Source organism: Conger conger, chromosome 4 (assembly GCF_963514075.1).
Source record: "Conger conger chromosome 4, fConCon1.1, whole genome shotgun sequence".
NCBI lineage: Eukaryota > Metazoa > Chordata > Actinopteri > Anguilliformes > Congridae > Conger > Conger conger.
Window position 1 is genome coordinate 61581226 of NC_083763.1, and position 22232 is coordinate 61603457.

Here is a 22232-nt window from a genome sequence, read left to right on the forward strand (position 1 = left end):
GGCATTTTCTTAATGCTTTAATTTTTCGTATTTTGAATCTACCCTTTCCTTCCCACCCCCTAAAATTGGGGGGTTTTGTTCAGTATATAATAACTTATAAGAAATATATAATCTTTGCATATTCTTGTTATCCTCAAAGATAGTGTTATGGCTGGAACAGAGAGAATTGTCCGTATGAAATTCCCCAGTGCCTGAGGAAATGAACAGGGGGCGGCTCTGGGCGAGAGGTGGAGGGCTGGTGCTCCATCAGCACATCTGACATCCGGAAGGTTCTCTGTGTCTGGTGTCCCAGGGCTGCTGCTGCTGCTGGAACCTGCTGTCATTACGCTGTGACCAGCCTCACCCTGAACAGAGGGGCAGAGTATACGACTGGTGTGTGAGGGATATCGGCTTGGTGTCTCTCTCAAATGGAAATTGGGGGCTGCATGCACTGACCTCATTGGAGTTCCATATCCCTTTCTCTGAAGATTATAAAAAAGTGGTCTGAGGATGGATTGGACAGACTCCTACAAGCATATCTACAATAGGCAGTAATCTAGGCAGTATTTTCATTTTTTCAGTGTAATTTATATAATAGCTTTTCAGGTTATTCAAATTCAAATATTTTCAGGGAAGTCCTTTGTCTATCCATCATATGTAGATGATGTAATTTGCTAAATATTGAGAGTGTAAGTCATGAAAGTCCTGCATTACATTCAAGAGTTGACATTTCACAGGTTCACAAGTCAGGAACTGCCACACCATAATCATAGTGAGCGGTCCCCTTCCCCTTCCCCTGCACCCCCCAGCGGTTCCCAGCCACTGCACCCTCAGCGCTGTCATTTTCTGCACACGGGAGAAATCCCCGCTGTGCCACAGAATCACCTTCAGCGTGTCGTAATTGTGCGTTGCCCAGGCTCTACCGTGGCCACTGGGGCTACTTGTTCTAGGTAAATTGCCATTCTAGTTATTTCTCTCCGATGAAAGGCAGAAGCCAGCGCCTGTGACCTTGTTGATAAGACGAGGTCCTGGGCATTAAATCTGCTCTCTGTACGGCCGTGTCTGAAGTGCTGTGCCAGAGGCTGGCCTGCTGGAAAGCACACAGAGGAGAACCGTGTAAACGGTGGGTAGCGAAATACCAGCTAATCTGCCCTTCGGCATTGCATATTACAGTATGCCAGGGTATGAGTGCTGTAGTACTGTTGTCCAATATGCTAGGCACTGCTACGGTTCAGTGTCATCATTTATGGTTTTGTTACTCAGTGAGCTATACACTTGGTACATTCCAACATGTCTCTGCCAGTAGCACGAGTAGTATATTCCAATCTATCTATTGTGCGAGCAGCAGAATTGGACAGTGCTTTAGTGGTGTATTCCTGTTTGTTTATAGGTATGAGAGCAACTAACACACATTTCACTTACTTGCCATGCCAATTAAAACAGAACATCAGAGCAAACAGACAGTAGTTACCTTCAATTCAATTGTTGACAGGAAAACAGACTAGGCACATTTAATGGTATTCTCCATAAGCAAGATAGATGGAGTGACAGCACTCATATTTAGCACTCCATTGCCATCCTTTCCAGGGCATTCAGAAATTATCAATTGTTTTGTCGCCCTAACTTTGTTGAAAGAGACTTTATTTATGAAAAAGTGCATTCATCACCTCCATTCTTTCAAGTTCAGCATTGTGTTATCTTTCAGTTGATTTCAATCAAGCACATCTCTCTTGGAATGGAAAGAGGTTTACTGTATGTTTGACATCCATGTCTAAATATGACTCATTGTAAAACTCTTTGTGATGTTAACAACCACAAAAAGGCCATTGTTCAAAACAGAAACAATTAGTTAATTGAGTGGCTCATTGTGCATACAGGAGAATGCTCGTTAGGTTTTACATTGTCTCAGGATTGTCACTGTAGTAGAGATCTGTGAGTGCATTCTCTTTGAAATGAAGTTGTCAGGCTTCATGTGTCCAATTCTGCTCCCGTTGTTTATGGTAATTACCGGCCTTGTCAAGAGTACCATTAGCATCCATCAAGCGTATTATTGCTGTTAGCCAGTGGTGACAAAAATGTACTGTATCTCAACAGCCATGTTGTCACTAATAGTTTTATTCTCGTTATCCACTGAAACAGCTGTAAGTGCGTGAAGCAGGGCTTCCAGACACTAATCAAGTGCCACTTTTGGACTATGTGCCATATTGTCTGATAGGTCAATGCAGCCAATAGGCTAAATATAGGCGGACTGGTTCGGACAAAAAAGAAAGTGCTTGAGCAGTAACGGAAATGAGCTTCCGTTCAGTCAATTTGGTGAAAAATATTGACAAGGAAGCAGTGGAAGGCAAGAGCATCGGTCCTTTGCTTTAAATAAAGGCAGTGCGGTATGTTCAAGGTTAGATTATATATGTCTGTATGTGTCAGCTAATTCGGCCAGTGTTATTAAAGCATCATAGAAGGATTATGGAACATGTCAGGTAAGCAGAATCATGCTCGCAATCGTTTTTAAAGAAAATCTGATAGCTATAGTGTCCCTCTGTGATGTCCTATTATGTATTTGGCATTCCACAGATAATGTATAGTTTGCCCAGGTGTGTGATGGGAAGTTAAGGTCAGGACCACATATATCATGTGCGAAAGGATGAGGCTGTGCACGTTTGCTTTCCGCAATCTAATCTTGTCTCGAGTTTGACCTTTAGCGACAGGGTGGAAGAAATCAAGCATTCACAATCAATTATTTGACTCAATGGGGCTAGGTAATAGGCTGGGAGGCTTAAGCAATAAAAAGGATAGAACATTGAAAAAAATCCTAAGTAGAAGAGAAGCAGAAAATGCACAATGAACGTGGAGTCACCCACTCCAAAATGGACACAATTCCCCTTTCAGATCCTAGAAATCGAAAGCTCTGTCTTGTAAAAAGTAAAATTCAGAGATAGTATACTGGAAGTTTAAATTAGAATTGTTTAAAGGTCCCATATTGCACACCTTTCCAGTGTTTTATTTTCGGCCCTGATATACATAAGACCTTTGTGTGGTTTTAAGAACCAACAATGATCTCTATCCAGTTGTCCCTTCTCCAGCGCCTCTCATAGGATTTACCAAGAACTGGCGGTTTTAGTGACTGTCTTTAAGGCTAATTATTATCAATGAACATCTGTTCTGATTGGCTGGCTAGCTTCAGACTACAAGGTGGGCCGTGCTGAAGGCGTATAGTTGTGATGTCACACATTCACAGAAGTCTAAACGGCTTGTTTAAATGCACATTTTCTTCATACAGAATGTGTAGATTTATTTGGGGACTGTGTATTTTAATACTTTGTTTTCATACAAATTATCAACAGTGTTTTTATAGCACTCCCAACTCTTTTAGAATCCACATAGCAAGGACTTTCCACTTAATATGAGACTTTTGATGACAGATATCTTTATTAATGCCCAATGTGTCACCTACAGTTAATGGACAAAGATTTTTGTAGGGTTGTGCACTTCAGATAGATGCTTTGAAAAATCAACCAAGTGCTCATAAAATATTTTTTGATGGAATTTTGTTTATCCTATTCATTCATCCTATTCCTATTCATTATAGTTTAACTTGAATAACTATTTAGAAATATAGCTGCAAGCAGACTTAAAACAACAACCATGCTTTTTCAGCTAAATATCACAATTTAGCAGATCACTTTCTTCCAGTGTAGATTATGTGTATCGAATGGATTTTTTGATGGATAATAAAATTCAATGTAATTAAATTCATATCAGGCATGATTGCTTCCTCGTTCTGTGAAATACCGCAAACGCTTCATCTTCAAAAAGTGTGCGCAAACCAGTTTAACCACTGTTGATTGTGAGCTTCTCCTATTTCATGATCCATAACGCGGCAGTGTTTGTTGACAACTAATTTGATTAATCTTTGCGGTGGTGGCAGTAGCGTGATTGATCTTGCTGCTGAGAAGCCTGGGGGGGGGGTGTTATTCACCATAGGGGAATCACAGGAGACGTAACACAGCGCTCAGCCTGGCACACTGCCGCTGCAGTTGGATTCCACTGACTACAGCAACACATTCAACCATTCCAGGGATTATTCAGTCTATTATTCATTTTCCAGCGGTTTCAGGTTTTTCATGGCCTGCCTGGGACAAGTACTGAGACACTTCATTTCAGATTTTGTATCTCACGCACCCCTCTTTTTCTCAAAGTGGATTATTCCTAACAGAATCGACAAAGCAGTTGCAGAAAATGAGAACCCTTCTAGCTGTGTTGTTTGCAGTAAGGGTTTGAAAATTATTTTACAATTTGGCGTGAGAGACAGCGGCAAGGGAGCAGAAAAGACAGCAAATTTATACATTTGAAGCAGTGGTCTTGCTTGGGTGGACAAACTGCAATTGAGCTGGCAGAGTTTTGTAATTACATGGGCTACCACACATTCAACAGGACTTTCCTTGTACAACATTCAAGCCCATCAACCTCCTCATGTAGAGGAAGGTGCTCAACAGGCCAGGCTGACCGCCATCTTCCTCTTCAAGTCTCTGCCAATTCACACGGCTGCTTTGCTAAAGGGGAGCTCCTTGTCGTACAGCACTGCATTTACATTGCCAGTATACTGTATACTTGGGTTAGCTTTGTTGGCTCTGACGTTATGCAGCTGGTGCATGTAAAATCAAATGCATAAGGCCGTCGTGTTTCAAACTGATTAAAATTATCTGTATAGCCAGGCATCACGGGAGAGTTCCATCATAGCTCAGATGTGCCATTGTGACGTCCTCTCAGCAGCCACAAGAAAACTTTTTTTCCCTTTTAATTTATTTGCTGCGATGTTTCCCCCAAACGATGCAAACTCTTCGCATGAGTTTGATTCCACAGTGAAACGAGTCATCGCTTCCCAGGGAGATTGATCAACAGGGAGAGCGGTTTGCAAATATCCATTTCAAAGCTCTCGGGCGGAAATGTTTTCTCTCACCTGCTGGGGTGGAATTGTCTTTCCTGGCTTTAGCCGTATTCATCACCCAAACGACACAACAGTCTGGGCTTCTTTCATATCTTCAAAGGTCCTCCCTATCATTGTGGCGCGGTGTTCTGACCTGGATGAAATGAAAAGCAAATGTTTGCTGCGAGGACGCGGTGCCTGGCTGCATGAGTCATCAGCCGGCGCCTTTTTGTTTTGCTTTGCTCATTTCGCCTTGACGGGAGAATGTCTCTGGGCTCCTTCTTTCCAATTATTTACTCCCACCATTTTAGGGTCCATCACACGCTTGCAAAGTTTCCGGCGGGAGGGTATGGCTTCGTATTTCTTTTCTTATTGTTACCATTTTTTTTCCAGGCAAGGATCGCTGTGAAATTCTACACTGTTGTGTTCCTCTGGCTGCAATTATCACAGCTTCCGAAAGGCATTCTCATTCTAGCTGCTGCTCAGTAATGCAGGGGCAGTGGCTTAGGTCATTATGACAGCTTCAGAAAGGCATTCTCATTCTAACTGCTGGTCAGTAATGCATGGGCAGTGGTTTAGATCATTATAACAGCTTCATAAATGCATTCTCATTCTAGCTGCTGCTCAGTAATGCAGGGGCAGTGGTTATGGTAATTATGACAGCTTCAGAAATGCATTCTCATTGGATGGCTTGCTGCTGCTCAGTTATGCAGGGGCAGCGGTTATGATAATTATGACAGCTTCAGAAATGCTTTCCCATTGGATGGCTAGCTGCTCCTCAGCTATGCAGGGGCAGTGGTAATGGTAAGGCCTGGCAGCCTTAATACTGGAAGTCTTGACAACAGGCCACCATTAGCTGGAGTGGCTGCTCCCTTCCTGAGTCTGGGCCATACAGCGCTTACATATGCCGACCTGCATCGTCTCATTCCACCAGGGTCCTCCACTCGTCCAGGGACCGATCCATATTACATTTATCCTGATAGCTATTGACTTATCTCCTGAATCAGTCCTTGTAAATGCAGTGCCCTCTATTTTCAGTATTACTTTCCAACGCCACCTTCAGTAACACCCTTCTAATTCCTTCTAAATCCATCAATAGCAGCAGCTGAGAGGTAAATTGTGATCCACTGAAGTACTGGAACACCTAATAATATCATCTTCAGGGGCTTCTATGGAGAATTCCGATTCAGGGGAAGCATAGTACACAGACTGGGTAGCTCACTGTCTGAATTAATTATTGAATGAATGACTGAATGAATGACTGGATGAATGAATGAATGAATGCTCAGGAAAAGTGTTAGGCCGAGTTATCATAACTGTAGTTAGTTGTAGTAAGTTTGATTTGTAACCATCAGAACGTGAACCCAGACAGATGGAGGGTAAGGGTTGGTATTACAATGTCAGCCCCCCTGTGTGCATGTACCTCCAACCCCCCCCCTTAATGTACAGGCATGAGTCAAGTGGAGAACGTATCCTCTCAGTCTACTGAACACCTCTTCAGGGCATGCCTTCAAAAGAACAAAATAACTTTATTTACTGAAGTAAATCATGAAGACAATTTTCAGCCTCTGGACATATATTAGTAACTTGTGTTTTAACTGGCACATAAGTGCTGATGAATCACATTTTAGAATACACAAGTGCACCTGAGCTAGAATGCCAACTGCTGTTAATAATGTTCTTTAATACTGTGCTCTGGTTTGCAGTGTTCTCACATGGTGAACAGACATTAGAATATGTGCTCTAAATCCTTGCAGAAATACAGCGCAGCATCATTATGTCAGTAAATGTGTATGCTTGAGTCAGTGTTTCTTTTCTTTTTAAACGTTAATTCTCTCTGAATGTATTTGAATGTGCACAGATTTTCCAGGGGTGTTTCTCCCTTGCTGACACACACAGCAGAGTCAATTTCCTCTTTAGCTGCACTCTAAAAGAAAAAAGGATTTGACTGCAGAATCAAAACTGCCTCCTGTGATCATATTACACTGGGGCTCAGACAATTGAAATCTGCAGAAATTGATTTTTGATTTATTAAATATTTAAGGCAGGAAAGCCAGTGTGGCGTAAAAGCAGCTTCTTGCTTCATACCACATGCACGCACGCAGCCAGAAAAAGCAACTCAAAATTTAATCAAACATTGACTGCTTCCTCCAGAAGATTGACCCTCAAATATACTCCATATCAGTGCAAAATGTGAATATATGTTTTTATATTGAAAAAAAAAGGAAAATACTTCAGTCCAATTTTTTGGTCTAATGATTTCCATATTCTGCTGGAATCCAGTGCATATCCTAAAGAAGGTGAATGTTCTCTGTCATGGAGGGATATTGCCATTATAATACAATATTATAGTAGTTATATTTTCCACCATAGCGCTCCCTATGCCTGGTTTCCGCTCAGTGGCTAGGGACCTCTTGGACCCCTCAGTTGAACCTGATCTATGTTGCATTCTGGGACTTCTCAGCTGTGACACACAGGGGCGCAGAGTGCCTGGCGCTGAAGGGGTAGACTACACCTAAATGACAGGCAGGTGTATGATATCGTAGCAGTTGTAAGGGTTGGCTCATCGTGCGCCAAGGTGCCACCCCCTTTTCTATTCTCATCTACACTCAGTGACCACTTTACTGACAGTTGTGGCCCCGCAGTACCAATAAAGGATATACCAGATTACGGGGTGATTATGGACTGGGGGGTTCCTCCAATTTTGGGTGTTCCAATCAGAAATTTGATGTGCCTAGAACACCCAATATAGAGCATACTCCCACCAGTAGATATTGATCAGTTAATTGTGCAAGAGTAAAGAGTGAAATACATTTTGTAAGTGTGCCAAATTGCCCTCTGATATTGGAAAATATAAAGAATGACAGCCATTGTCCCAAGAAATTCTGCAAATTGTAAACAAATCAAAAACACGATTTGGGCTTTTGGTTCGCCTTGTTTTTCAGTCTGGTGATCTGTGGAGTTCCCACTTCTTAAGTACAGCACCTCTGGTATGTCTTTTGCATGGGAGTCCAATAAATGGTGTCCAGGTATTGTTAGTGTGCTAGAACACTGTCTTGAATTGGGGTGTTCAGCCACTATGTTACTTTGCAGTGCTCCTGGAGAGGTCTCGTGGTTATTCTTTTATCAAAGAGAGCATGGAGTGACCCGACCAACCCCTTGTCAAGGAGACATTGCAAGTTACAGTTGAATATCAGCAAAGAACATTTATAGACTTTGTAAGGGCCTTACAAAGGCAGTTTCTAAATGTTCCTTGGTGATTGTGACTGAGCATACCTGTTCCTATAGATCTTTTCTAGAGAAGAATACTATATATCCAGTTGCCATGAAAAAATACTGTGCTTGCTGTCCCCCTAGTAATATCCATCCATTTGTGCAATATGTGGGAATTGGCACATTTACCACACATTTATGGAGATTTTTTACATCATCATGTGTTATTAAAATCACCGTCAAAATGATATTCATTGTCATTTTACAGATTGTCACTCATGTCACAAACACATGACATATTTGAGAATACAGAATGGGTTGTGACAGATTCCGGAGAATCCTCCTTTCCTAAGAGGACTGAAATGAAATGTTTGCTTCCTAAAGATAGCTCCTTGAGGACCCCCACCGGATGTCCTGCAGTGCTTCACCATGCCTTTAGCGTGCTGTAAATCTCCTGGCGGTCGGGTAGAGGTTGAGGAGGAAGTACACCTGGCTGAGCTTGAACAAACGCGGAAATGATGATGGGTCTGAAACGCTGCTTTTAGTTTCCTCTTTTCATTCCAGCGGGGACCCCAATGTGTCAAATTACTTTCTACTGAATGATTGGGCCTGCGGCCTAGGCTCAGGCTATAACAGTCTGTATGGAGACCTTGAGAAAACCGCTGTTCCTGTTCGCTAGTACTATAGGATAGCATCACAGGGAGTCCCCAGCAAAGTGCTAAGGAGAGGACAGGAGGGGATTACAAACGTACCTCCAGACCTGTAAGGAGCAGCGAGTGGCAGCAGCAGTGCCCAGCAGGTCTCAGGACAAACACACCGAGCCTTGTGCCGCCGAGCTGGGGGTTAGCGGGGGGACTAGGGGCTCATCATTCCCCCCTACCGCTCACACCAAACACTCTCAAATTGGTGTTAAGTGCTCGGGAACAGTATTTAACGGTAACGCTTCTGCCTCACTGGGCACTGGCTGGCATGCAGTCACAAGCACGAGACCGGAACAAGGCAATAAGCAGCACTCAAGGCTTCCACAATGTGAAATACAGTGAATACAGCAGTATTCATTAATGGTGTTATAGTATCGCACTGCCTCAGCCTGGAAAGGATTTAGTTTCAAGCAGCTTGGCATTTGTCGCTACAGCATTAATTCAGTCAAATTCAGGACATGAAATTGGGAATGGTGCATTGACGTAGATAGGAACAGCACAATTAAAAATCCTTATAGTGAACTGCGGCAAATTCATAATGAAAGATGGTCTATGCCCAATAAGTCAATCAGCTGTAAAACCTGTGAGGACTACTTTAGATGTGAATTGAGACATCCAAGGCATGGGACCAATCTGCTCAAACAGACCATCTCATCACGTTCTAATGGTTGTCTGTGATTACTGCTGTGCTTATGTGGAGGGGTAAAGTCTGCAATTGAGGAACTGATTGCCTTTGTTTCCCAGCGCTGAGGATTTTGTTTCTGTGTTGCCTCCAAATCCCCCTCCTCTCTGCCACAGGGCATTTTAATGTAATTGTGTTCATCTGTTCTTATCAGCACAACCACTGAGCTGTTGATTGTAAAAGGAATCAAGACTGGATGAAGGATGATTTTAATAAGTGGAGTTGTGGTTAATAAGACCTTTTTACAAAAGAACGTTGACAACAAAGATGTTTTGTCTAGCTCCATGTTTGCCTCTTGTTTTCAACCAGAATTTCAATGTTCACTCCCCTTGCACTGAAATAGTGTTAGGAATAACACCTTAGTCCTCCCTCCTGATTCCCCCCGCCCCTCCTTTCTGATATCCCTATCCTTGTCTAACCCCCCCCAAAAAAAAAAAAAAAAAAAAAAAAGTGCACTTATGATGACGACTATGTTTAGAACAGCATTCCATGTGTATTTTCCTAGTCCTGGATGTGATGCTTTGACTTGTGGTAGAACCTATGCACTTGTAAATTGCTTTGGATTAAAAGCGTCTGCCAAATGACAAAAATGTAAATATAAAAATGGAATAAATTTAAGAAATAAGTATCAGAACCACCACCTTTGACATTTTTAACTCAAAGTGCTCCTGTTTCAATAGTTAATGCTATGCCTTTTCATTTTCTGGGTACTGGCTCTATGGTTGGTAGTATGACTGAATATCTGTGACTGAATGTATTGGAATTACCTCAGATAGTACTTGAAAAAGACTCCTGTGTTCTAAGCCTGTAGTCTTCCCACTGGGGCAAACTGGAATTACACGTTGTTGTTGTTTTTTCTATTTGATGCTTTTATTTCTATAAATCAGTCAGATTATACTGTGAACAAAGGATTTAGAATGTTGTGAAATGGTATTTATCAGCTGGGGTCATCATGAACTGAAGTTGAAGGCCTAGTTTTACACGGTGAGAATGAAGTACTATTCCTTATTCGGCAAGTGATATAATCATAGATGATTGAGTTGTGAAAACACTGGGGAAATAACTGTAACACAGCTATTTGAAAACCACAGTTTTTACTGAGTTCTGAATTTGAGCATGACTCACAAAGTAACACCTCAGGGTATAGGGCCAGAGGAGAGGCCTGACTGTGTGGGTACTATGTGTGTGTGCCGGCTTTATTCAGCACTGGGTGCACTAGTTTTCCACTCATTCTGGAAATGCCTTGAATTGTACATACAGTGTCATGCACATATGGGTTTTTCTTACACCCTGAAATCCAGCTACAGGAGAAAGCACAGCATCAGAAGTATGAATGCACTGCGACTCGGCAGATGGGTGACGAAAACAGGACAATAAAGAATAATCTGCTGGGTCGGCTCGCGGTATGGGAGTTGGGAATTTAAATGGAGTTTGTTTCCAAATGTCTTTGTTTTCGCATGTCGCATTTTCACACCCTTATTCAGACTGGTTGTTCCAGGTTGGTACCAAGAATCTGGTCTGAATATGTACTGTTTCAAAGCAGTAAGCAACGTCTTTATAGCTATGTTAGTGGGAGATGTCATCTTCTGTAAAAGTGTTATACTGTTTTATTCACTCTGATTGGATTGTGCTATCACAGGCGTGTTTCCCATCCACAATTCCACAATTCATATTTTCCATTGAAATATTTAACAACACTGGTCAGTTTATTTATTTGAGTTATTTTTGAGTGAAACAGAGCAGTGGCATTTCTGCCCCAGTGCCCTTTGTGTGTCCGCAGTCCCATTGCATCCCCACTTACACAAAGAGAGCGCTGGGGATGCAATGCTGCCAGCTGGTGTTGAAATCAGGGGCATTTGCTGTACGACCTTGCACCATTACCTGTGTGTTAGGATGAGGTCATTGTGGCTGTGGGACCGTTTAGGACTCCCCTCTCTGGAGATAAACGCGGAGGAATGAGACTCTGCTGGGGGACTGTCTGTGCCGTATCTCCCGCTCCCGACGGCGGACACAAAACCGCTCCCTGGCCAGCAAATCCTTTCAACGCATCATCATCGCTAGCTGCGCCTAGCTCTCATAGAAACAGATTAGCTCTGAGGCAATATTATTCCGTTTCTGACACACAAAAATTCTATACCAATATCACCAAGCATACCACTGAATGTTGTAATGTTGATTTTTAAAAGTGAAATTCTGCTAGTAAGATTCAGACCTTCTGGTTACAAGCAAACCATCTCCATTGTAGCATTGTAATACTTTGTATACTTGCAAGACTGTAATCTGTTCTAGTGCGCAGATGTATTTATGGAACTATTGAGAATATGTCCGAGCTAAATACCACTCTATTGCTTAATATAAACAGTATAACATACATACTGTATATGTACATTTACACATACAGTACATACTGTGCATAGTGTACATACATACAAACTGACCTGTTTGTGCCTTGCCAGAATATCTAACATTAGAAACTCTAATGTAATATTTTATGTATTAACAAATAATGTTAACAGTAGTTAAATAAATGTTTACTGTCCGTGTACAGGGCGGCACGGATGGTGCAGTGGGTAGCACTGCTGCCTCACAGCAAGGAGGTCCTGGGTTCGAATCCCCGTCGGCCGGGGCCTCTCTGTGCGGAGTTTGCATGTTCTCCCCGTGTCTGCGTGGGTTTCCTCCGGGTACTCCGGTTTCCTCCCACAGTCCAAAGACATGCACGTTAGGCTGATTGGAGAGTCTAAATTGCCCGTAGGTATGAGTGTGTGAGTGAATGGTGTGTGTGCCCTGCGATAGACTGGCGACCTGTCCAGGGTGTATTCCTGCCTTTCGCCCAATGTATGCTGGGATAGGCTCCAGCCCCCCTGCGACCCTGATCAGGATAAGCGGGTTCAGATAATGGATGGATGGATGGATGGATGGATGTCCGTGTACAATCATGGAGATTTCTTGTTAGAAAACCTAACCGTATCGTAAAATTATATTGTAACGACTGTAAATGTAACAGGCCCCCCCTAAAGTCAGATCGGAAGTACTTTTTGTAGTAATTAGAAGTTCTGAGTCATTAATGGACTGCAATCTTCAAGCCTTTGTCACAACTTTTCTACTGGATTTAAGTATGGTATTGGGCCAGGCTACTCAAGGACATTAACTTTTTAAACCTGGAGTGTTTCCAGGACCTAAAAAGCTGAGGACAAGAGACACCTAAATTGCAACTGATATTCTCACTAAAGAATGAAACTAAATATAGGCTTTGTAAATGGACATAAAAATAAAAGAATACTGAGGACATGACTCAATGGTGTACTCAATGCCAGTTACAGCCCAGAGTAGAGTTGCACTGAATTATTGTCCTGGTGAAATATAAAATTTCAAACTGGATTCAGATTAGTTTATTTTGCACAGTCCATGCACTATTATATACACATCCTTTGTTGCAAATATATTTCATTCTAGGTGTGCATTTCTGTCATTGGGATGTTCTTTCTGCTTGTTTATACAGGCCTGCTTGTGTGCAAGGACTGTCATATTGCTAATGAACATTGACTCTAATCACAAAATGTCCAATATAAGTTTTGACATTTTTCAAACTTAAATTTAAATGTAGTTGGCATTCCCAGGCATGACCAAACATGTCTGGCTATTTGTTTTGGAAGGGAGGGAGGTCTTATCTGCCCGTAATAGGGTTGTGTAAAGCGCATAGCAGGTCTTGATGATGGTCTTGATCTTTATAATCTGAGAAAATACTCAGAGAAATGTTTCTTGCTACCTTTTTCTCATTTGTTCTTCCTTACCACATTATTCTTTACTTTTTTCAAAAGCTCCTAGTTTGTTTATTGTATCACTATATCAGCTGTGGCTCAGCATTCAATATCTAACTGACAAATGAAAAGACAAATACATATACACTCCAGTGCAATTTAGCCACTTTTATTACACACAGACTAAGGCAATTACAGTAATAATGTGACTTTTCAGGCTCCGCCTGTAATATTTTCAGTGGGAATGTCACAAGGCACTAATATAGTTTGAGCAACTGATAGATTTTATCAATGTTGAATAAGAAAATTAGGAACATGATTAATGCCCTGTCTTGACAACTGCCGGCAATTGCTCTCTCTCTCTGTCTGACTCTAGTACAGCTTGGCACCCCATTTTAACAGCATAGGCTACAACATCGACTGGTGTAAATCCTTATCTAATAGGCTGTCCTCTCACTGTAAATAAGTCACAACCCTCATTTAAGGCAGCCTGCATGCCCACACACAAGCTGCAGTGCCTTTTGTTCAGTTTCTTATTAAAGAGGACAAACCTTCTCTGTATGTTTGTGGCGTTGATGAAAAGTATGCTTCAGGTGTAGCCTCACCTCTGTTCGTGTCACTTATTTAATTGACGCTCCCCTGCTGTTTGGGGTCGTAACACAAACTGAAATCAACTTTGCACATTTTGATGTTCTTTTCAAAACATTCCCTGACTCATCTTGTGTGTCTCCCAGACGCTGTTGCCTGCAGAAGGCTAATCAGAACCTGGAGAAATGTAATCGATGCTCTTATTTTTATATTTTTTTTAATTCTCACATGAACACGCTAACGTGTGGATCTGAATAGCTGGATATAACGCCTTATTGACGTTGTTCAGCCACTGTTAGACCCTTTTTCACTTTGGTGACAGAAGTGAGAGGTATGCCCAAGACTGGTATAGGATTGATGCAAGGTATTTATTTTCATTGTTTTAATATTGTGCCTGGGTCTCTGGGATCACATTGTACAAAGGTTTCCATATTAACATGATCCATTTCTCTTGAGGGAATTGTGTCAGCTTTGTTATTACCATTGCAGTCATTGCAGTCCAGTGCCACTGTGACCTTATTGCAATGTTTTCTACACTGGGCAATGTGCTGTGGAGATCAGGATAAAGTAATGTATGTTTTCTCATGATGTTTTCTTTCCATTGTTCTGGTCTACTGTGCTCTGAACAAGGTGATCTTCAGTTCTTTCTTTGACAGCCAAGTTAATACCGTCCAGTTCTGTTAGCTTATTTTCCCTTTTTTAAACAAGGGACACTTTCAGTATCGATATTGGTGCCATATTTATTGCAGTTCTTAGCATTTGACCGAAGTGAAGTTGCAGTGACCGAAAAGTTGGTATTATCTCAGAAATGCCATATTACTAAGCATTTGAATTTGTTCCTTGTTCATTCTAAAAATAATGTAAAGTGTTAAGCTGAAGCAAAGCAGTACCTTTAAGGAAAAATGATTCACTGCAAACAATTACAAACCATTTTTGCGCCCATGCAGTTATGCTCGTGATCTCCCCGTGACATTTTCTGAAAAAGTTAACACTAAGATTCAACTCACACACAAATGACACTATCTGCAGTCTGTCATCAGTCACATCAGAAAGCATTAGTTTCATGCTCATCATAATCTCATTCTACTTTGCATTCGAGGGGGCAGATTAACCTGATTAATTAAATTACTGACAAGGACTTTGCTTTAATAACAGTATCACTGTGAACCGTGATTAGAATGAGAAACACTAGCATGCTGCTGTGTTCAGTCTGCTAAAGTAACATGTCATGGCTATCCATGTTTTGATAGATAAAGCTATATTTTTTTTATTAAAAAACGGCTTTAATCCAGTTTATTCAAATGGATATTTAAGTATCATGTCTGTCTTGTTTAATTAACATAGCTGGCTAGCTGCTAAACCAACTAGCTGGCCAGTGACACATGCCATCATTATCTATAGCTAGCTAGTGATATTACATCCATCCATCCATCCATCCATCCATTATCTGAACCTGCTTATCCTGAACAGGGTCGCAGGGGGGCTGGACCCTATCCCAGCATACATTGGGCGAAAGGCAGGAATACACCCTGGACAGGTCGCCAGTCCATCGCAGGGCACACACACCATTTACTCACACACTCATACCTATGGGCAATTTAGGCTCAGTGATATTACAGCTACAGCAATACTTTTGTTGTTGGGTTACTCTACATGTACCATTAGTGAAATATTTGTTGTAGTGAAATAACTGTATTATTGGGTATAAAATGCATCTTTCATAAACAACTATACTCTCTATGATTGTATCATTGTATGGTAGAGCATACAAATATATGACTTATTTTGCTCAAAGTATGAAAGCGAGTCAGGGAGATATTATGCATAATTTAAAATTCCATTGTGGCAGTGTTCACCTTGAACAATTGATGCAAGAATGTGAAATTCATTTGGAGACAGGCGCATTCTTCAGTTTGTAAACAGCAGTAATTGGCTGTTTGATTGGGAGAAATGTCTTTTGTGTGGGTAATGAAAATCTGCCCTTTTCTTACGACTAATTCCTGAGTGACAGAGGAGCCGCAGGAGCAGAACACCTGCATGTCCCTGCAATTTGGCCAGTCATTTCAGCTTGATTTCTGTTTGTTCAGCTAATTATGCTGAATTATGCAGTCATTTAACTATACTTCGCAAACAAACACTCCTGGCTTGCACAGCTGTACGCGCTAAAAATGGGGTTTTGTTTTCAGTTTTCCTCAAATCGAAAAATGAGCTATTTTCGAAGGGCTGGGTCACAGTCACAGTGGTTTATGGATTGTTAAGTTGTTTATTTGTTTCCTCAAGTTAAAATAGCGTTGGCATTTCCTGTGTAGCAGTTGGAGACATGACTCATATGGTTATTAAGAAAAATGACCTGCAATGGCATTCTTTCTTCCAGTTTATCAGAATAGATTGGGTGTACTGTGTATCCTTCGCAGTAAGTCATTGTACTTAAATTCCTGCCTTGCTTTGCTGTGAGGGAATGCATGTCAGATGGCCTCACTGCTTTCTGTCCTGCTCACTGCCCCCCTCTGCACCTCAGTATGCAGAGAAGGAAGTGATGCATTACCCTCTTTTACCCTCTTCCCCAAAGGATTTCAGGCTTCCTCCTGATTTAGCCTCTTTTTCATTATTTCCATAACTATGTCTTACCACCTGCAGTGAATGTGCATGCACGATGTCCCTGGTTGGAATGTGTGTGTGTGTGTGTATGTGTGTGTGTGTGTGCACATGTGTGTGGTGTGTGGTGTGTGCGTGTGCACGTGTGTGTGGTGTGTGTGTGTGTGCATGCATGCATGCATATTTGTTTGTGTGGGTGCATTCGTGAATACGTGCGTACATGTGTGCATGCATGTACGTACATGTTTGTGTATGCGTGTGCACTTCTGTGTCTGCATCTGTGTGTACAGACACATCACCAGTTGACAAAGAAAGGGAATTTAAAGGTACATTGTTATGCTCTGTTTTTGGGTGCCTGCATGGACACTGTCTACTTAACGGCATTGATTATTGCTAATTTCCATTGGTTTCAGATGACTAGCCATGCAAACTACCTCCTGCATACCTCCTCCCCAATGCTGAGAGATTTCATGCACTGTATGCTCATGGACTCACTTTTCAAAACAATTTTTTTGGTATTTTGCTTTTCACAGAGGAATGTCACAGAGACACTTAATAGAGTAACAGAAAATAAGGTTAAAAAAGGAAGAGTTAAAACACCAAAATAGCAAGCACGTGAGGTAAAAAAAGAACTCCCCAATGAGGGGAAACACTTTTCATTATTTGACCATATAAGCAGGATAACATAGGAGACATAGGCCTAAATGTGGGGCTTCTGCGGGTGGGTGGTTAGAGACATAGACCTAAATGTGGGGCTTCTGCGGGTGGGTGGTTATCCCACACCTGTCTGCTGTGTTTGGCTGTTGTGGATTCATGGGTTGATTTGCTTTGCTCACTGCCCCTTCATGCTGAGTGCAGTTAATAAAGCTGTGAGTTTTCCAACTCACAACTTTCTTGGAAAAATAAAAACAAAAACTGGTTAACATTGCCATTATCAATGATTTAGAAGTGAAATATTAGATGGTAAACAACAAGCAAGTTGGGGAAGCAATGCTGTGGATTGTGATTTTCATAAAATACATTTTATGTTAAAACTGTGATTTTCTGGTGCTGTGCTGCTAGTTAATTCCAGACATTTCACACAAAAAAAAAATGAAATTCAAAAACATCAAAATAGAATTGATACCTATGAGGCATTTGTCCTTTTATGGCATATTTAGAAAACATTTCTGGTGTAGAAAAGCAAATAAATTTATTTTCCTGCAACTTGAGATTACATTCCTGATATGTATTACAACACAGACTAGAAACAGAGAAAAGTAGACTTTATGGCCATGATATGGATGCCATCGTAACAGACTTAGCCCTAGTTGGGTCTGTCTGTGTACTAAAGTTGTCAGGCTATGGGACCTTTTGTTTAGTCTGACTAGTCAGCATGACTAACTTTCAAAGTAAGGGACTTATTAAAATACCCTACTGCAGTCTTCGCTTTGATAATGTTGCCATGGGTTTTGTGTATTTGGGACTCCATCACTGATGTTGTAATTATGCACAATACCCATTACAGAGAATTAAAACTTCAAAAGTACTGTACATTAATTATTAATGAGCAGCTGTGATAGGATAAAGACCTGTTGCCGTTACGTACAGGTAGCTCCCTACCCAACGGTAGGAAAACAGTAGCAGATCGCCTTCTTGTTTTCAGCACATCCTCAGTGGAGACTGTAAGTCCCACAACTGCTTAAGTATTCTGCTTTAGTACTGTACACAGAGGCACCTCTCAAGAAGGAATTATGTAGATTTTTCATAATTATTACTCAGAAATGAAATCAATTGGCCATTCCTTGGTACAAAATGTGAGGAAATGCGGTTCCCTTGTTCTTTATGATGAAAAATATTGTTCAGTTGTCATCTTGGTGTATCAGTCATCAGTGACTACACAGTTTTGGTTTGGGAACCGAAGTGAGCAGGTGCTAGGAGGGGGGACATTTAGCGATGGCAGTCATCCAGGCCGGGAATGATTAATGCAGAATGCTAGCGATGACGATATCCCTCTCCCTGGAATGCCACTTTTAAAAATACAATTCAATTTAGCCCCGGAGACTGGAGAGATAATTTTGGCTGTTTTTTTTTTTTTCTGGGTTTTATGAGGTATGAAAAGTAATTATAGAAAGACCATCTTTTAAGAGTCCTTCCTTGGTCTCTGCTGACCTTTTTTTTCAAATATCTTTTTAAGATAATATCATTTTTCTTCCCATTTCTCCCGGAAAGCTCTGTAATTTGAATGACTTTTTCTCATTTTCCGATCAGAGCTGAGGGAAGAGTGATGGATCGGCTGTGAATGTTTTAGCCCTGAGGCTCTCTGTTAGTGGGAGGGCCCTCTCTGCCAGTGCCAGGCTTGCCGTCTCTCTTGCTGGACTGGTGTTGCTCACTGGGCCCTGTTCTCTGTGAGCTCCTGAGCTGCAGACACTGTCTGAAGTCACGCTCAGTCCTAACTCACACACCAGAGAGATCCATGTGCTGACAGGTGTTGATCTTTTGATGTTGTGCAGGTAGGTGTGTGTGACTGTGTGTGTGTATGTGTGTGTGTGCATTTTGGGGTCGGAGAAGTGAGGAGTTTTAAGTCCTGATTGACACACAGGCATCAGGTTGAGTGAGTGACAGCATGTGGCAGGAGGGGCTCTAGTGGCCTGGAAGATGCCTCAGGCATTAAGGACAGGGCTTCTCATCTGCCCACCAGCAGCTGTGGGGTGAGCTATTTAGGTCACTGACACAGAACGTCCCGAGGTCTATTCTCTTTAGCCTTCATCTAGCCCTAGAGAATAGCAGGTAAGGCTAGGATAGCTTGGGCCACAATCGGCAGAGTTAACAAAACATTTTTTTTTTTTTTTGCCAAGTACACTAATACACACATAGGCGACTACACCGCACAACAGGTTTTTGTTGACTGTTCTTGACAGCACAACACTTTCCACCACATTCCAACAATTTATTTTTTCCCGCAGTGAAATATATTCCAAAGCCTTATGTCCATTCCACCTGCTGACCTTGTCCTGTGAGGCACGAACTAGCCTTACATTATACCATGTCTGCTAGCTCCACATCTTTTTATATTGCTAATAAAAACAGAGGAAATGGTGTGCAGAGAAAAAAAGTGGGTATTGCCCTGGTAGGCGTCATGATCTAAGAGAGCGCTGTTATCTGGATGTGTTATTAGTGTAATGGACAGTAGTTACATAGCTTAATGGATTTTCTGCTCTTTGCCTTTCAACCGAATATAGATAAATACAGAAATAGTAACAGCTGCTGGTTTGCGGTATTTGGGTTGTTGGGAGTGGGGTTGTCTAAAATAGAATCAGCTAGAAATTCCCAACTATGGAAGATTTTTCCCAGGTGAGGACTGGTCAGGTCAGGCTTCTGAGTGGTCATCCATACAAACGAGGCGAGTCTGTAACTTTGGCCTGTCTGTGGGCTCGTTATTTGTACAGCCAGTCAGCGCCAGATGTCCCTGTTTGATTCAGTGGCCAAAGTTGAGTGATTCAGGCTCAGCTAACAATGGTGCGACCGTGCAGGTCTGCTTCTTCTGAGCCCTCGATGGCCTCCCACACCTGCGTCGGCATTCATCAAATCACCCTGCACAAGAGGGATAGGGGTGTCTTCAAATGTTATGAGGCAGGGTTCATCATTCGGGTCTTTTTCCTCATGTTTTCTTTCATTTTTAATATGAGATATTCCGCCCCATCCCTGTCAAGGTATCATACCACATAAAGGTATCATCAAAAACCTTTTAAATGGATCGAGTCACATGAGAACGTGTTAAATAGTTCATTTTTTTCTCAATTGCTCTGTCCGAATGTGATTGTTCTCCTGAGGGACATGTGATTTCTTGGTTATTTCTTAAGGTGTACGATTTCATTCCAGTTTCTTATTTTATCAGTTCAGGTCAGGATGTAGCCCGTATCTTTGCTGTCATCTGAGTAAACGGAAACAGCCATGCAGGGCTGTCAACATGTTGGCACAGTTTGCACACCAATTACTTATAGGGGGCTTCCAAATGACTGATGATATCATCCCAGCTGGCGTAAAGGGGTTTACAACGATGGCAGGTCTGGTCATGTGTGTGTAAAATGCAATATCTGTCAATAGCAATGTGCTTACTGTAAACTCTCACAGGTTTGGTTGCAAATCTTTTACATTCAATGACTGCCGAAAGTCTTTGGCCCCTAGACTTCATCAGACGCTGGGTGTCTTCCCTGGTGATGTTCTGCCAGACCTGTACTGCAGCTATATCCAATTTCTGTACAGTGGTCTTCTGTGGTCAACCAGGTTGTTTGCTTTTGCTGAGCTCACCAGTGCATTTTTGCTTCTTAGCACCAAACATTTGATTTTGACACAGTCAATGTTTTGGCTATGTCTCTGATTGACTTGTTCTAATTGTTCCACACCATGGTGGCTTCACTGGCATTGAAACTTCTTTGGTCCTCACCTTGTGAGACAATGGTAACAGACTCCAAATTTCACTGAATCTTTCCTAGACCTTATGTTAGCTTTCCTGTGCAAGAACTAATGATGCAATAACACACAGCTGGCCAAGAAACAGCTGAGCAGCCAATTGTTAAATTGTTAAATTGCTTTTGGTCCCCCAAAAACGGCTGAAATTCCTACATGGTTCACCCAACCTGGATGTACACATTTTCAAATTAAAGTTGACATATTCACTGTTTCATATCAAATCCAATGTGCTGAAGTAGGTGTAAGAGCCAAAACAACAAAAACATTGTTGAAAAAAAGAGACCTTGAAATTGGCCTATAGTTAGACATGTTTGACTGTTTAATTTTTTAATTAACAAAGGTCAAGATAATAACTTTTTTATTAGACTGATTTGATTTATTTTATCAGAGCTGTTGGGGTTGGTCTTGGGATCTGGCTTGTACTATTGTATTATTGTACTATTGCTGTGTTTGATATAACATCAGCATCAGGCTGTGACAGAAAGGCCCATCTTCATTCCAAGCTCAAACCTTCACAGGCTCTCTGTCCAGTATCAAATCGGACCCGTGCAGGAATAGAAACCACGACACTGATAAACAAAATTGATTTAGGAAGCTACTTTTTTGACGTGTACCATATTGATCAATATATTATGAAAGATTTCCTTTGTAAGAAAAACTGTTTATGGAAATAAAATTATGGAAATTGTAAACAATTCATGCTTTTATAATGGCATTAGTATTCAGCGCATATCTCAGTGATAGGCCAGCTAAACAATGGTATTACATCTACAGTATATTATAATATATATTAAATCTGTACGTACTGCAATGGAACATTGGTATCATGTAATAGAAAATTGGTATCAGTTTGGCAAATCATTATTGCTTTTTAATTCAGTATAACAGCCAGTATTAAGCCTTTTAAGTCACAATGTAGAATGTTGTTGCAGGAATCGCACACTGATGTTGGATATTTTTATATATTTTGAGGAAAGAAAGAATAAGACATTAGCATTTGACATTTGCCTCTACATTTGAAGACAATTGTTTTATGTACCATAAAACCAAGTACTTCATTCATTTTGCTTTTACTAAGCTCATAACCTATAAATAGCTTTTCTCTAGGGAGCACAGGGGTCTTCCATCTTTATAGACATGACACTTGTTCTGCATATGAATGCGTACTCTCTTTATTGAATATATAACCCCCTTCTATCTAGAAATTTGCCTCAGCATAGCCATGTACATACTCATAGATAGTGCCATTTTTCCATAGCATATTTAGTTAACATTTCTAACATTATTCTACTATAATGAAGACTACACATTTATGTTCTTGATACAGTGATGCTAGTAAT

The 22232-nt window shown here is 41.3% G+C and overlaps 1 protein-coding gene across 4 annotated transcripts in view; it reads left to right on the plus strand.

Moving 5' to 3' along the window:
- The window catches only part of LOC133127078 (catenin delta-2-like), a 256199-nt gene that overhangs the window by 155027 nt on the left and 78940 nt on the right, over positions 1 to 22232 (plus strand). The gene's annotated exons all lie outside the window — the stretch shown is intronic.